General features: G+C 40.1%; 1 non-coding gene and 1 pseudogene across 1 annotated transcript; both read right to left on the bottom strand.

Annotated features, from left to right (window-relative positions):
* Nucleotides 1-15,665, bottom strand: part of LOC124896186 — a 35,895-nt pseudogene that overhangs the window by 13,398 nt on the left and 6,832 nt on the right.
* Nucleotides 4,824-4,903, bottom strand: LOC124896437. Its single transcript, XR_007052800.1, has one exon. It is a non-coding gene; the product is annotated as a small nucleolar RNA J33 (small nucleolar RNA).

Below are 15,665 nucleotides of genomic sequence, written 5' to 3'. Positions count from 1 at the left end.
TTATTTCTTCTAATTTATGAGCCTTGTATTTCCTGCTGCTGCTTTGTTACTACCATTGTTTATATTTTCTTATATTTTCTTGTAGTAGTGGCTGTGGGCGTTGATGGTTGGATAGGATCGTGTCCAAGGGGGTTGGGGCGGGGGGCTGTTGTAGGGACGGGGGGCTATTGTGGGGGTGGGGGAAGAGGAAAAGACGGGGGTAGGAGGGAGGCCAAGGTTTAGCCTCAGGGGCGGTAGAGGAAGACGTATTGATAGAGTTGGTAGGCTGAGGGTTGGGTCTTGGAATGTAGGGACTCTTCAGGGTAAGTCCATAGAGCTTGTGAAGATTTTTAGAAAGAGGAGGATTAATATTGCGTGTGTTCAAGAGGCCAAGTGGGTAGGGTCTAAGGCTAAGGATGTGGATGGTTACAAGCTTTGATACTCTGGGAGCGAGAGGCGTAGGTATGGAGTTGGCATCTTAATAGATGAAGAGCTTAAAGGCCAGGTAGTAGAGGTAAAGAGGATCAGCGATAGGTTGATGATTATTAAGTTGGTCATTGGGGGGTTTACCCTGAACGTGTGTAGTGCTTATGCGCCTCAAGTGGGCTTGGATAGGGAGGAGAAGATACGATTTTGGGAGGCTTTGGATGAGGTGGTGAGAGGCGTGCCTATCTCGGAGAAAATTATTGTAGCAAGAGATTTCAATGGGCACATCGGGGCGTTACCGAAAGTCTTTGGTGATGTGCATGGTGGTTTTGGTTTTGGCAAAAGAAATGAAGAGGGGGCTACTCTATTAGATTTTGCGAGGTCCTTTGGGATGGTGGTGGTGAACTTGGACTTCCCGAAGAAGGATGATCACCTGATCACCTTCCGAAGTGCGATAGCCAAGACCCATATTAACTTTTTATTGCTTAGAAAAGGGGATAGGGTGTTGTGTAAGGACTGTAAGGTCATCCCGAGTGAGAATCTTTTGATCCAGCATAGGCTCTTGGTTATGGATTTGGGTATAAAAAAGGATAGGAAGAGAAGGGGTGAGGAGTGTAGACCTAAAATTAAGTGGGGCGGCTTGACGCTAGTGAATGAGTGGAAGATAGGGAAAAAGTTGGCGAGAATTAAGGTGTGGGAGTGTAGGAGGGACGTGGATAGTATGTGGGATAGGGTGGCTAGGTGCATCAGGGAGAATGCTAGTGAGGTGTTGGGTGTTTCTAGGGGCCGGGCTGGGCATCATTAGGGGGATTGGTGGTGGAGAGGTTAAGAAGAAAGTGGAGACCAAGAAAGGGGCGTATGCTAAGTTGGTTGAGAGTAAGGACGAAGAAGAGAAACGGGTAAACAGGAAAGAGTACAAGTTATCTAGGAAGGAGGCTAAGTTAGCAGTTATGGCGGCTAAGACGGCAGCATTTGAGAGCTTGTATGCGGGGTTACAGGAGAAAGGAGGGGAAAAAAGTTGTTTAGACTCACTAAGGCTAGGGAAAGGAAGGGCCGTGACCTCGATCAGGTGAAGTGCATTAAGGGGGAGGACGGTACAGTGTTAGTGGAGGACGGCCACATTAAGAATAGATGACAGTCGTATTTTCATAGGCTCTTGAATGACGAAAGGGATAGAGCTATTGTGTTAGGGGAACTGGAGCAATCAGAGGAGTGTCGGGATTTTAGTTATTGTAGACGTTTTAAGGTAGAGGAGGATGGTGGAACAATATAGAGAAAGGAAGAAGGACCTGCACATGGTGTTTATCGACTTGGAGAAGGCATACGACAAAGTCCCCAGGGAGGTGCTTTGGAAATGCTTGGAGGTGAGTGGAGTCCCAGTGGCATATATCAGAGCAATTAAGGACATGTATGATGGAGCTAAAACTCAGGTGAGGACAGCGGGAGGAGACTCAGAGCATTTCACTGCCTTAACAGGATTGCATCAGGGATCTACTCTTAGTCCCTTTTTGTTTGCTTTGGTAATGGAAGTGTTGACGCGGCGTATTCAAGGAGAAGTGCCTTGGTGTATGCTTTTTGTAGTAGTTTTGATTGATGAGACGCGGGGGGTGTGAATAATAAATTAGAGGTGTGGAGACAAACTCTTGAGTCTAAAGGATTCAGGTTGAGTAGGAGCAATACATAGTATTTGGAATGCAAGTTTAATGACGTGAGGATGGAGAATGGGTGGTAGTGAAGTTGGAATCACAGGTGCTATGTAAGAGGGATAGTTTCAAGTATCTCGGGTCCGTGATTCAGGGTAACGATGAGATTGACGAGGATGTCTCGCACCGTATTAGGTTTGGATGGATGAAGTGAAAGCTCACTTCGGGAGTGTTGTGTGATAAGAAGGTGCCGCCCAAGCTTAAAGGCAAATTCTACAGGGTGGCAGTCCATCCGGCCATGTTGTATGGAGCGGAGTGTTGGCCAGTTAAGAACTCCCACATTCAAAAAATGAAGGTGGCGGAAATGCGGATGTTGCGTTGGATGTGTGGGCTGACTAGGGGGGATAGAGTTTGGAATGAGACTACCAGGGAGAAGGTTGGTGTGACTCCAGTGGAGAATAAGATGCGGGAAGTTCGATTGAGATGGTTCGGACACGCGATGAGGAGGGGCATGGATGCCCCGGTTCGTAGGTGTGAGAGGCTAGCTTTGGATGGTTTTAGGCGGGGTAGGGGTAGGCCGAAGAAGTACTGGGGAGAGGTGATTAGGCGGGACATGGAGCAGTTACAGCTCACTGAGGACATGACCCTAGATAGGAAGATCTAGAGGACGCGAATTAGGGCAGAAGGCTAGGGTCAGTTTGGGTTGCTAGTATAGGGAATTACTTGGTGGGGGTATTATTCTTGTTATGACACCTTGTTTTATGCTTTATTACGAATCTGTTTACTTTTCTCTATTTACTATTACTTGTGGGTGTCGTATTTATGTTATGCCATCTTGTTCCATGTTTTACTATGAATTTGTTTAGTATTCCGTGTCTCGAGCCGGGAGTCTATCGGAAACAACCTTTCTACTTCTTTAGAGGTGGAGATATGGACTGCGTACATCTTACCCTTCCCAGACCTCACTGTGTGGGAATACACTGGGTTTGTTGTTGTTGTAAATACCATTGTAATTTCGTGGCTATCACAAACTCTATTCTTCATATTCTTTTTGTGGGCGTCACAAACTCACACGATATGCCACATTTAAATCGTTACTTTAAAAAGAAAAAGGAAAAAATGTTTATAATAAGAGTAGCATGTTTCATAAACCCTTAAAAAACAAAATGATTGTAAATGAAGTCTTAAATTTCCTTCTTTGATAAATAAGTTTAAAAGAACTATATGCAAGTTGGGAGAAAGAATATATAGTTTCAACTTCACAAATAACTCAAGTATAGGAAAAATTAAGAGAAATGATATCATTAAAAAAAACAATACTGAAAATCATAAGTGCAGCATACACTGTGAGTATCAGACCAAGTTCAATTGCCTTGATAAAATGGCTACGAGCATATAACCGATAATTCTCAGCAAAACTTTTGTGCTGCACGACAAAACCACGCCCAGTTGCCCGGTATTTTACGCCACCGTGAAGAATAGTACGACCAAAATAATGAGCACGAGTTCCCATTGAGAATGTGTAAAATACAGATGAAAGTTGAAGCATCATTTTTATAAACTCCCAGATAGATGTAAGAAAACCATGCTCGAGAGAATTCTCCATAATCATTGGTAACGCAGTGGAAAGACCCAGCTGGATGATAAATTATTGGTTCAGTATGGCACCAAGTGCTTTATTGGTGGTGGTATTTGCCACAACGGAGTCCTCAACCCCTCTAAGTGCAAGGTAAAGTCGTCCCCATAAGAATGCATATACAGTGAGGACAATCATCATTGTATTGAAGAAAAATCCTACAGTTGTATAAAAGAAAGAAAGCATTCTGAAGAAATCCAGCCTATGACCCAACCTATAGACATCTCTGCTAAGAACTTATTCATCACTGCCATTGGCAACCTTGGCTTCAAACATAGAAATTTGATTCAACCCAACATCCCTTCCTTTGCCAACTTGTATGTACTCATGGTGCATGACATTGCCACCTCGTAGTGTACAGTTGAAGCCAGCAAAAATGTCCTCGCTAATGTTAATTACTCTAGATGCCTTACTTATTCCTCCCCTTGTTAGAAACCAAAACCTGTCAAAGACTTCTGGATGTCCATAATGTATTCAGATTTTCAGGGGGTTGGCTAATACACGCTATCCCAGGGTTGCAAAACTCATTTCCTGGGCTGACATGAACCATGCAAAGGATGAGACGAAACCAGTAAATATATGTTCCCGAACTCCAAGAATCATAGGCTTGCGAATGCCTTAGTAGCGTTTAAACTCTTGCAACAAGTTCCATATTTTCAGTGCCTCTTCAAAGTAATTATCTTAGTTCATGTCGATAGTCTGAACTGCATCACCACGGGTAAATATAAAGGCATGGTTATGATTTTCTGGTTTCCCCTCCCCAAGCTTCAACGGACCAGGTAACTTAACTCGATAGATCTCAACTTCTCTTTCAAGTTTTTGATCATACTTCACAAGCACAAAATAATAATCATTCGCATCCCTTCTCGTGGGGACCTCGTCAACATAAGCTACACGAAGGGCCTCATTATTTTTCATCAGATATAAAATTTCCTTTGCATGTAGATCCTTTTTAACCTTCTGAGTACCATATATCTGACAAGCTACCACATATGTGAATTTTATTAAAGCAGTCCCATGCTCGTGGCCTTTAAACAACATACTAACAAAACTGTCAGCTCTGCTCAACCTTCTCAAAGACAGAGACCTTTCTGAGCTTAAACCATCAATGATACCATCATGCCTCATAGAACCAAGCTCCACTGATCCTTCTCAGATGCAGAATCCACAAAGGCCAGCATTTTGAGAGCTCGATAGTAGTACATCATCCCCCAAACTGTGCGAGTAAGATTCTGTCCTCTGTATGATGCCCAGAGACGAAGATCTCTTAGCTTCGTCGTCCATAACTCTTTCTTCTCATCAACCATTCATTCTCTACGCATTCGCTGTAAGAAAGTTTCCCACTTATCAGCATAAATAGTCTGCAAGTAATATAATGTAGAAATCCCATCTTCTTTCTCAGTTCTAAGTTGTTCCTTGTTGTACAGTACTTCTTTATTATAGTAAGGTGTCAAAACACTGAAAGCCATCATCTTCTCAACTTGAGGCGCATGTGGCATGTTCATAAACAGAGAATTGCTAAAAAGACAAGTCGACGTCTCGCCTTAAGATTTCTCGGGATATTACTCATAGAGTCTCGAGATGTACGAACAGTGTTCAAGCGACGAGCCTGACGATAAAATGTCTCATTTTCTAGATCTAATCACTCTAATATTCCACGTGTTCTGGGGCAGCTCCTGTTAGCCCATATGTTATTGGGCCTTTAGTTTATGGACCTTTAGGTTATTGGCTATGTATATATAGCCTACTCTTGTTTTAGTTAGTTTTATGCTTTTCAGATTATATTGTAAACCTTAGCCTTTCTTCCCTTCAATAAAGTTCTATTAACATGGTATCAAAGCTAGTTCGATCCATGTCCTTTGATTTGTTGGTTGAAGATTTTGTAGCAGGCACCTACGTCCGGGGTTCGGGGCTAATTTTTTTGAGGTGCTGCTGTATTCGTTTGCTATTTTCGTTGGGTTTTTTTTGGTTGGATTGATTCGTTGCTGTCTTCGTTTGCTGTCTGGTATTGTTCGTCTTTCGTTCTTTTGCTTGCTGCCATTGTTGTTCGTTCGGAATTGTTCAACCTAGGGTTTTGCATCTTTTTGTTTTTTGAATTGTTTGTGTGTTGCTGTGTTTACAATGACTGGAAAGGATGATTCTCTCCAGTCCATTAGTACTCAATTAGATGGTAAGAACTATGCATATTGGAGTTATGTCATGAAGAATTTTCTTCGTGGGAAGAATATGTGGGGTTATATCACTGGAGTAAAACCAAGACCTATCGATGATAAAACTGAAAATTTTGATTTGTTGGTGGACTTATGGGAAACTAATAACTCCAAGATTATCACTTGGATCAACAATTCTGTAACTCAGTCAATTGGTATGCAATTGGCTAAGTATGACACAGCAAAGGAGGTCTGGGATCATTTGGAAAGACTGTACACTCAGTCTAATTTTGCTAAGCAGTACCAGTTGGAGTATGATATCCGTGCTCTTCAACAGCATGATCTCAGTATTCAAGATTTTTATGCTGCCATGTCGGATTTGTGGGATCAATTGGCACTTACTGAATCTGCAGAGTTAAAAGGTTTTGGGCCGTACATTGCTAGACGGGAAGAGCAACGCTTGGTTCAGTTTTTGATGGCACTACGTTCTGACTTTGAAGGCCTACGTGGAACAATCCTTCATCGATCTCCCCTCCCTACTGTTGATTCTGTGGTTCATGAACTGATTACAGAGGAGACTCGTATCAAGTCTCAAGTGGATAAAGGGTCTAAAGTAACTACTACTCCTGTCGTGTTTGCTGCTTCAACTGATCAGTCTAGGCCACCACGTACTCAGACTCGACAATCTCCTAAAGTTGCATTTGATGAGTGTGCATTCTGCAAACAGAAAAATCATTGGAAGGCTCAGTGTCCGTTGTTACTTAACAAGGTCAAACAGCCTCAATCTGGGCAGCAACAGAAATATGGGCAGCAAAAGTATCCGTCACGCCCATCTGGTGCTCCTCCGTGGTCATCTCGTCCTCCACAGTTCGCTGCTGCTGCACCATCTGTAGATGTTGAGTCTGTTAGCACTATGCCACCTTCTGCGTTGGATCCCCAGGTTTTCGAACAGTTCAGACAGTTCTTCGTTTCTAATCCTACGGCCATGTCAGCATCTATGTCTCATTCGGGTTCAGTTTCTTCTAGTACCTCAGGTATTCCTTCCTCCTTGTGGATATTGGATTCTGGTGCGTCTCATCACATGTCCCCTCATTTGTCATCGTTTGGTTCTTTGTCACCCATTTCACCAATCTCTGTTATGTCCGCGAGTGCTGTACCTATGTCAGTCGAGGGTGTTGGTTCTGTTACTACCCCTCACATTGTCCTCTCTGATGTTTATTACATTCCCAAACTTGCTTTAAATCTTGTTTCGGTCAGTCAGTTGTGTAAGGCTGGTAATTGGGTGTTTTTTTTTCTGATTCTGTTTGTGTTATACAGGACCAACACACTCAGAGGGTGATTGGGACCGGCCGTAGGTTGGGGGAACTCTATGTCTTGGAGAATCTCAAAGTGTCTGTAGTTGCTGCCTCTAGCATAGATTTATCTTCTTTTCGTTTGAGTCCTTTGTCTTCTCAGTTTTATCTTTGGCATTCCAGATTAGGACATGTGTCAGTTTCACGTTTACGTTTTTTGGTCTCTAGTGGTGCTTTGGGTCATGTGAACACTAGTGATATTTCAGATTGTAGTGGTTGTAAACTGGCAAAATTTTCTGCCTTACCGTTTAATAAAAGTGTGTCTTATTCTGTTGCTCCTTTTGATATTATTCATTCTGATGTATGGGGACCAGCGCCAGTATCCACTAAGGGTGGATCGACCTATTATGTTTCGTTTATAGATGACTATACTCGTTATACCTGGGTGTATCTTATGAAACGCAGATCTGATTTCTTTGGCATTACAACAACTTTAGAGCCCTTGTTAAAACACAACATTCGGCTGTGATAAAGTGTTTCAGGTGTGACTTAGGGGGTGAATATACCTCGAATGACTTCACTCAGTTACTTGCCTCTGATGGTACCATACACCAGTCATCTTGTACCGACACTCCTGAGCAGAACGGTCTGGCAGAAAGAAAACATCGTCATATTGTTGAGACAGCACGCTCTTTACTTTTGTCTGCAGAGGTTCCTAGTATTTTTTGGGGAGAAGCAGTTCTAACTGCTGTATATGTGATTAATCGTATTCCTACTGCATTGACTTCAGGGATGTCTCCGTTTGAGAAACTATATGGTCACCCGCCGAATTATTCTGCATTACGAGTTTTTGGATGTACTTGCTTTGTTCTTCGTCCTCATGTTGAACGAAATAAGTTAGGGTCAAAATCAGCTATATGTGTGTTTTTGGGGTATGGTATTGGACAAAAAGGATATCGTTGCTATGATCCTGTAAGTCAGAAATTATATGTTTCACGACATGTCACCTTTTTGGAACATATTCCTTTTTATTCCATTCCAGCTAAAACCCATGATGTGACAAAGTCAGATATTCGGCTTATTGATCCCTTTGGGATTGACATAGAGGTTCCAGTTCCGGATTCATCCATGCCATCTGGTGTGCCACCTGATAGTGCTTCAGCCTCGCCTGTGCCTGAGTCTGCTCCTTCGACTGTTGAGACTGGAGACCCACCACCTCTGAGGAGGTCTACTCGACCTTGTAAGTCCACCAAACTGCCAGATTTTTACTATTCTACATATTCAGCCTCATTTGCTTCCTTTATTGCAAACATACATCATTTGTCTGAACCTGAGTCGTATAGAGAGGCTGTGTCTGATCCTCTTTGGCAGAATGCTATGGCTGAGGAACTTGCTGCTCTTCATCATACACATACATGGGATTTGGTTACTCTCCCACCTGGTAAGCATGCGATTGGTTGTCGATGGGTGTATAAGATAAAAACAAAATCTGATGGGTCTGTTGAGCGATACAAGGCAAGACTTGTGGCAAAAGGGTATTCACAACAATATGGTATGGATTATGAGGAGACTTTTTCCCCCGTAGCAAAGATGACGACTGTTCGCACTATGATTGCTGTTGCATCCGTTCGACAGTGGAAGATATTTCAGATGGATGTCAAGAATGCTTTTTTGAATGGTGATCTCCACGCGGAAGTTTATATGACTCCTCCCCCAGGTATTGACCACCAGCCAGGTGAAGTTTGTCGGCTTCGAAAAGCTTTATATGGTCTCAAACAAGCCCCTCGTGCTTGGTTTGAGAAATTCTCCACTGTTATTACTTCCCTTGGATTTGTCCCGAGTAACCATGATTCAGCATTGTTTGTTAGATGTACAAGTGCAGGGCGAATTCTATTGTCCTTATATGTAGATGATATGATTATTACTGGTGATGATCATAGTGGTATTGAGTTATTGAAGCATGATTTGGCTCATCGATTTGCAATGAAGGACTTGGGCTTGCTGCGTTATTTTCTGGGTATTGAGGTGGCTCAGTCTAAGAAAGGGTATCTTCTTTCTCAGACTAAGTATATATCTGACTTGTTTACACGGGCGCGTCTTTCTGACAACAGGACTGTAGATACTCCCCTTGAAATCAATGCACGTTACTCTCCTAGTGATGGTGTTCCATTATCAGATCCGAGTCTTTATCGGACTATTGTGGGTAGTTTGGTTTACCTTACGGTTACTCGTCCAGATATAGCACATGCAGTTCATGTTGTTAGCCAGTTTGTTACTGCTCCTACTTCTGTGCACTGGGGAGCTGTACTTCGTATTCTAAGGTATCTTCGTGGCACTCAGTTTCAGAATCTCTTGTTTCCCTCGACGTCATCTCTCGAGTTGCGAGCCTATAGTGATGCTGATTGGGATGGAGATCGCAATGATCGTAAATCCACCACTGGTTTTTGTGTGTTTCTTGGAGACTCTTTAATCTCGTGGAAGAGCAAGAAACAAGATGTTGTCTCTAGATCTTCCACGGAGGCTGAGTATCGTGCTATGGCTGTGACTACATGTGAGATTATTTGGTTACGTTGGCTTCTTGCAGATATGGGGGTTCACATTTCTATGCCTACTCCCCTGCATTGTGATAACAAAAGTGCGGTACAAATTGCAAAGAATTCTGTCTTCCATGAGCGTACGAAGCACATTGAGATTGATTGTCACTTCACCCGTCATCATTTACAGCTCGGGACCATATCGCTTCCTTTTGTTCCATCGTCTTTGCAGATTGCTGACCTTTTTACGAAGGCTCAGTCGGCATCTCGATTTCGTTTTTTGTGTGACAAACTCTCAATGCTTATTGCTGTTGCATTGTGAGTTTGAGGGGGGATGTTAGCCCATATGTTATTGGGCCTTTAGTTTATGGACCTTTAGGTTATTGGCTATGTATATATAGCCTACTCTTGTTTTAGTTAGTTTTATGCTTTTCAGATTATATTGTAAACCTTAGCCTTTCTTCCCTTCAATAAAGTTCTATTAACAGCTCCAACAACTCAACCTCACAGTCATTCAGAATATCTTCTTCTCTAAAAGTTATAATTATCTTATTCCAAATCAAGGCAAATTTGTTCGCCTCTACCTGGTTGGATTCAAGCTTTTTGAATGGTCGACCGAACCCATATCTGAGTTTCAAACGGAGGATGGTGTCCTTGATCTTTCTTTTTAGTGTTCCTTGGGCATCCAACAACTACTCTTCTGGCATCAGAATAAACTGGATTGCACTTGCAAAAAAATGGAATCTCAACCTTAACTATGACATATTCCGTATCTCTCCCAAGTGATCAAATAATCCAACCGCTGCCCCAACAAAAGAAAAGTAGATTGAGTACCAAATCTGAATATCCAAACCTGTTGCTGTACCTTGGTACTTTAATAGTGCATAGTATAGTTAGTTAGATTTGGATGCTTGGATGATTGATTAATATAAATGTTTCAGGAACAAAAGCGACTTCAAGATCAATGTTTTGAAGAACAAGAAAATATCTAATTAAAGTTTGAAATCTAAATTTTGGTAAACTATAGGACCAATAATTACCACCACTCCTTAATCTCAACTAAGTTGAGGCTAGCTATATGAATCTTCACTGTCTATGTCCCTCCATCTAAGCTATATCCAAACCTTGTTAAATACATAAGTCGAGAAAGGACTCGAAATCACATCAACAAGAACTTCCCATACTAAGCGATAAAAAATGAGCATGTTGTGATGGTCACCAGATATAACTGAGACTTACATATTAGACAAATAACCAAGGTGATAACAAGCAATAAGAAATTTTGCTAGGTCTCACACTATCCTTAAGAGGTGTGCAGATATCAAGAGAATATAGATAGATGCACTGCAGCATAAAACCTCTAATAACTATTGTTGAACCCATCGTGTGTACGGATGGGTCAAAGCATAATCAACAACGTAATTTCTAATGTGGAAACATTGGAGAAAGGTCGTTTTGAGATTAAAAAAAAATTATAAGTATTAGGCAGAGCTAGTTAATGAACGTATGGAACAACTCTTTCTCGAATTATTAAAGATTTATACAATTATCGACCAACAAGTAAATGTTTATGCTTAATGTAGCTGAAGAATAGCATCTATTTAATGCACCAACTTTTCTGCAGGTTCAGTAACTTCTAATTGAGTTGGACCCGTGTCCTTGAGTTACCATATGGAAATATCAACTTATTTACGGCACTAACAAATTGTCAAGTAGCACAAATCGGGATAACAACACCCACATGAACAGAAAGACATTGCATATACCTTCAATTACAATTGACAACCAAAACATTTAACCGAAGAAGCATGAGTAAAGCATAATTTTCATCATAAAGGATGCATTGCCACATCACATAGATCTAACCTAGAAATTGACTCAAAATAAACTGTAAAGTGAAAGCTCCCAGGGCGATTCTATACAAACCTACATGTCATGGTAATCACGACCAGCATGCGAATTTACTTCAAATAGTGAATGAAGATACAAATGCAAATATTACCGATGGTCACACTTAGTCTTTGCAGCCATAAGTTGTGACACCACTTCGGGTGGGTGTATAAGGTCCCTATGCTGGATCAACAAAGGTATGGCACGCTTGCTGTTAACCATCATTAGTTGGACAACCTATCGGTCCATGATAATTAGACAATCATAAATGGAGCAGTTGTATAACTACATAATCTAACCTACGACCAATATTATGTCCTTAAAAGTCTTTTACTTGTTGGTGTTGTTTGTGTTCAAGTATGTTTTGTTTTACTGATGTTGTTGGTGTTGTTAGTATTGTTGGTGGTGGAGGTGTTGATGTTGGTGTATTGGCAAAAACACTGGTGTTGTTCACGTGTGTGTAATGATATAGTAGTTTGGTGTTGTTGATGGTGGTGTTCTTATTCTTGTTGATATACAGTGTTGCCCAATAGATGTTCAATATGTTGGTTATCTGGCTTGATTTATTCCAACATGACCAATCTGTTGCAACATATGAGTTATCTGTTTGAAGAAATCAAAATAAGTCCTGTTACTTGTTTGATTTCTTTCAACAAATGACCCAACTATTGCAATAGTATCATCTGTTGGAAGAAATAAAAATAGGTCTTCAAACAAATAACCCACTTGTTGCAATAGATGGGTTATCTGTTGTTGAATCAATACACTTGGTATTTATTGGTGTTGTTGGTGAATTTTGGTGTTGGTGGTGGGTGTTGTTGGTGAATGTTGGTGTTGGTGGTGGATGTTGTTGGTATTGTTTGGTTGTTTTATTAGTGTTTTTTTGTTCTAGGTATATTTTGTTTGTTGGTGTTGTTGGTGATGGTGTTGGTATTATTGGTATTGTCGATGGCCGTGTTAGTGCATTGACAAAAATATTGGTGTTGTTCTAGTGTATGTGTGTGTGGTGATATAGCAGTTTGGTGGTGGTGGTGGTGTTCTTTTTCTTATTGATATATAATATTACCCAACGAATGTGTAATATGTTGGAAACAACTATATATTCATTGGTTAAATGGCTTGAATTATTCTAACAAATGACCAATTTATTGCAACAGATAGGTCATCTGTTGGAAGAAAACAAAATAGGTTCTGCTACTAGTTTGATTTCTTCTAGTAGATGACCCATCTATTGCAATAGATGAGTTATCTGTTGGAAGAGATCAAAACAGCTCTTCCAACATATGACCCACCTGTTGCAACAGATGGATCATCTGTTGGAAAGAATCAAAATAGGACCTGTTATTGGTTTGATTTCTTTCAACAGATGAATCATCTGTTAGAAGATCTTTTTTTATCTCTTCCAACAGATGATCCATCTGTTGTAATATCTGAACTACTTCCCACAGTAACACCCTTGAAAAAGTCAAAAGCAAGTAGGACTCTAATAGCATCAAAGAAAGGCAAGACACTAACCAAGCTACCCAACAAAACCAACAAAGGTAAATAAAAGCAAATGAGTTGTTGGTCATTATTCGACCGATCTATAAAGCTAGACAGTTGATGGTTGATCTATAGAATAAAAGATTTTTACGAAGCACAAGGAGCCATTGTGCTTAGTTTGATTTATGCATTCTTAGTGTGAAAGCTATTTCTTGACTATCAAATATTTACTAACAAAGTTATCTCCAAAGACGATCAACTTATACGGCTTTCCTTAGGCTTTCATGATAAACTTCATCACTATTTCTTTTGTCTTTCATTTATTTATTCTATTGAATAATTATTCTAACTTTTTTATTGAATCATGTTTATATTTTTAGTTTTGGTCATTCGAAGTCATTCCTCACCTCCGACAACAGGTCAAGAACTACTCTAATGAGGTTTCTCATGTAAGAATCCTTAGGTGGTTGTCTGCCAAGAATAACACAAAGATGAATCCCCTTGATTTCTTCATCCCTCCCGATGATTGATCTTGGGCATATTTATATGTCCAAATACCTCTATTAACCCATATTTGGACTTATTTTGAGAATAAAAAGTGTGCTAAATATTTTAAACTGTGAGTTAAATTGTGTTTCATGACTAACCAATGTGATTAGAGATACAGGGTTAATTTTTCATAGATTTAGAAGAAAATGGGATACATATCATGAAAAGGCGAAAGACCATGTGGATTGAAGGCTAAAACATCTAGAGGATTGACAAGAAGAAAGAAAAAAACTGGCGAAAAATACCAGTGACACGATGCGATCTCAACGCATCGCGTCAACTGGTAATATATTGTGCCTTAGCAAAAATATTAAAGAACAACTTCCACTGCAATGATGCGATGTCAACGCGTCGCGTCGGTGTGTGATTTTTGTGCCTTAGAAGAAATTTCAAGATCAAATTCCAGTGCATTGATGCAATGTCAATGCGTCACGTCGATGCCTAAAGTTTTGACACTTAGCCAAATTTTGAGGAGCAAGTTCCAGTGACACGACGCGATGTCAACGCGTCGCATCGTGTGGTGAATAAATTGACTTAGCTTGATTTTTAAAGATGAATTCCAGTGTGACAACGCGATATTGACGCGATGCGTTGATTGGTTCAATGTGATTAGCGACGCATCGTGTCATGACTGCAGATCTGGTGAAATTTTCTTAAGTATAAAAGGAATACGTGAGCACAATTCCAAGGACATTTTGGGCAAGCATAGCAGCGGCGAAAAAAATGCAAAATTCTTTCTTTTAGGGTTCTTAATATTTCTTTTGAACTTCTTTACTTCAAGAATTATTTTTGGGTATGGTTAATTACTTATTTAGGATGTTGAATTCAAACATGAGTGGCTAAACACCCTAATTCTGGGGTTGAGTCCAAGAACATGATTACTCTTTTATATTCCTATTCATAGTTTCTTTTTGAATTATCATCTGGGTTGTTCTTAATTTCTTGAGCTTACTATTTTGATGAGTGTCCACCATTAGAATAAATCTATATTTCTATGTGCATCCGGGAGGAATTGTAGGATAGAATGAAGAAATTAAGGAGCAAGGTTCTTATCCATTTATAAAATAAAGGGTTTGAATTAGCATATAGGATGGGGATATATCTAGAAGCCTTGCTTGGTTCAAATGCAAGAAGATAACTTTATGAATCTAGAAGAATTGTTGTATCTCTGCGAGAGTTATAGCTACAATGTTCAATAGGTAGAAGATTTGAGGTCAGGAGACCCAGATCATGGCATAACCCTTGCGAATCAACAACCCGATAACCAATTAGACTGTGATAAGAATAGAGAATTATATGATTGTTCGAAATACCTCAACCCTGGAATCCTCATCATTATTGATTAAAACCGTTGCTTGCTTTGCTCTAGTCACCACTACTTATTCACTGTTTAATAATTTACATTTTTATTCATAAATTCAACATCATCTTGATACTCTCAAACACTTAATACCTAATTGTCTTAAACTAAAGATTGATTAAATTTATAGTTTATTAGTCCTCGTGGGAACGATATCTAACTGTCTAAATCTTGATACTACTTGTACGATCACGTACACTTGTGTGTGCATAGGGACGCAATAAGTTTTTGGCGCCGTTGCCAGAGACTTATTATTAGGCAACTATCTTATTTTTAGTTTTTCTATATTGAGTTGTAAATAGTTTTTGTTTAGTTTTTTTTTATTTTTTTTATTTCTCTTTTTATTACACTTCTTGATATGCCAGCCTAGGATAAATGGTTTTCAAGTGATGATGATTCTTGTTTTTTTTGTGGAGGACCACATCAAGCGGCTTATTGTCTAGATTTTGATGGAAGTGCGTGGACGGGACCTTCACAATATGATGTGAATAATTCGAGAAAGTTTGAGTACTCGAAAACTGATATCATGGAAATTATGATAGATCCACTACCACCATGTTTACAGTGGCTAAGCAAAGAAATATATTGGAAGGATATTAGCCATTGTGTAGAGCAAACACAAGAATCACAGCCACTCGATTGTCATCCTGATCTTGAGACTGAAATTGAGAAAGTGAATAAAAGTTAGTGTATAGTAGATTATGTAAATTATGAAGTAGGATTG

This window comes from Capsicum annuum, chromosome 2, assembly GCF_002878395.1.
Source record: "Capsicum annuum cultivar UCD-10X-F1 chromosome 2, UCD10Xv1.1, whole genome shotgun sequence".
In the NCBI taxonomy this organism is placed as follows: domain Eukaryota; kingdom Viridiplantae; phylum Streptophyta; class Magnoliopsida; order Solanales; family Solanaceae; genus Capsicum; species Capsicum annuum.
This window is presented reverse-complemented; position numbering and strand designations above follow the sequence as displayed.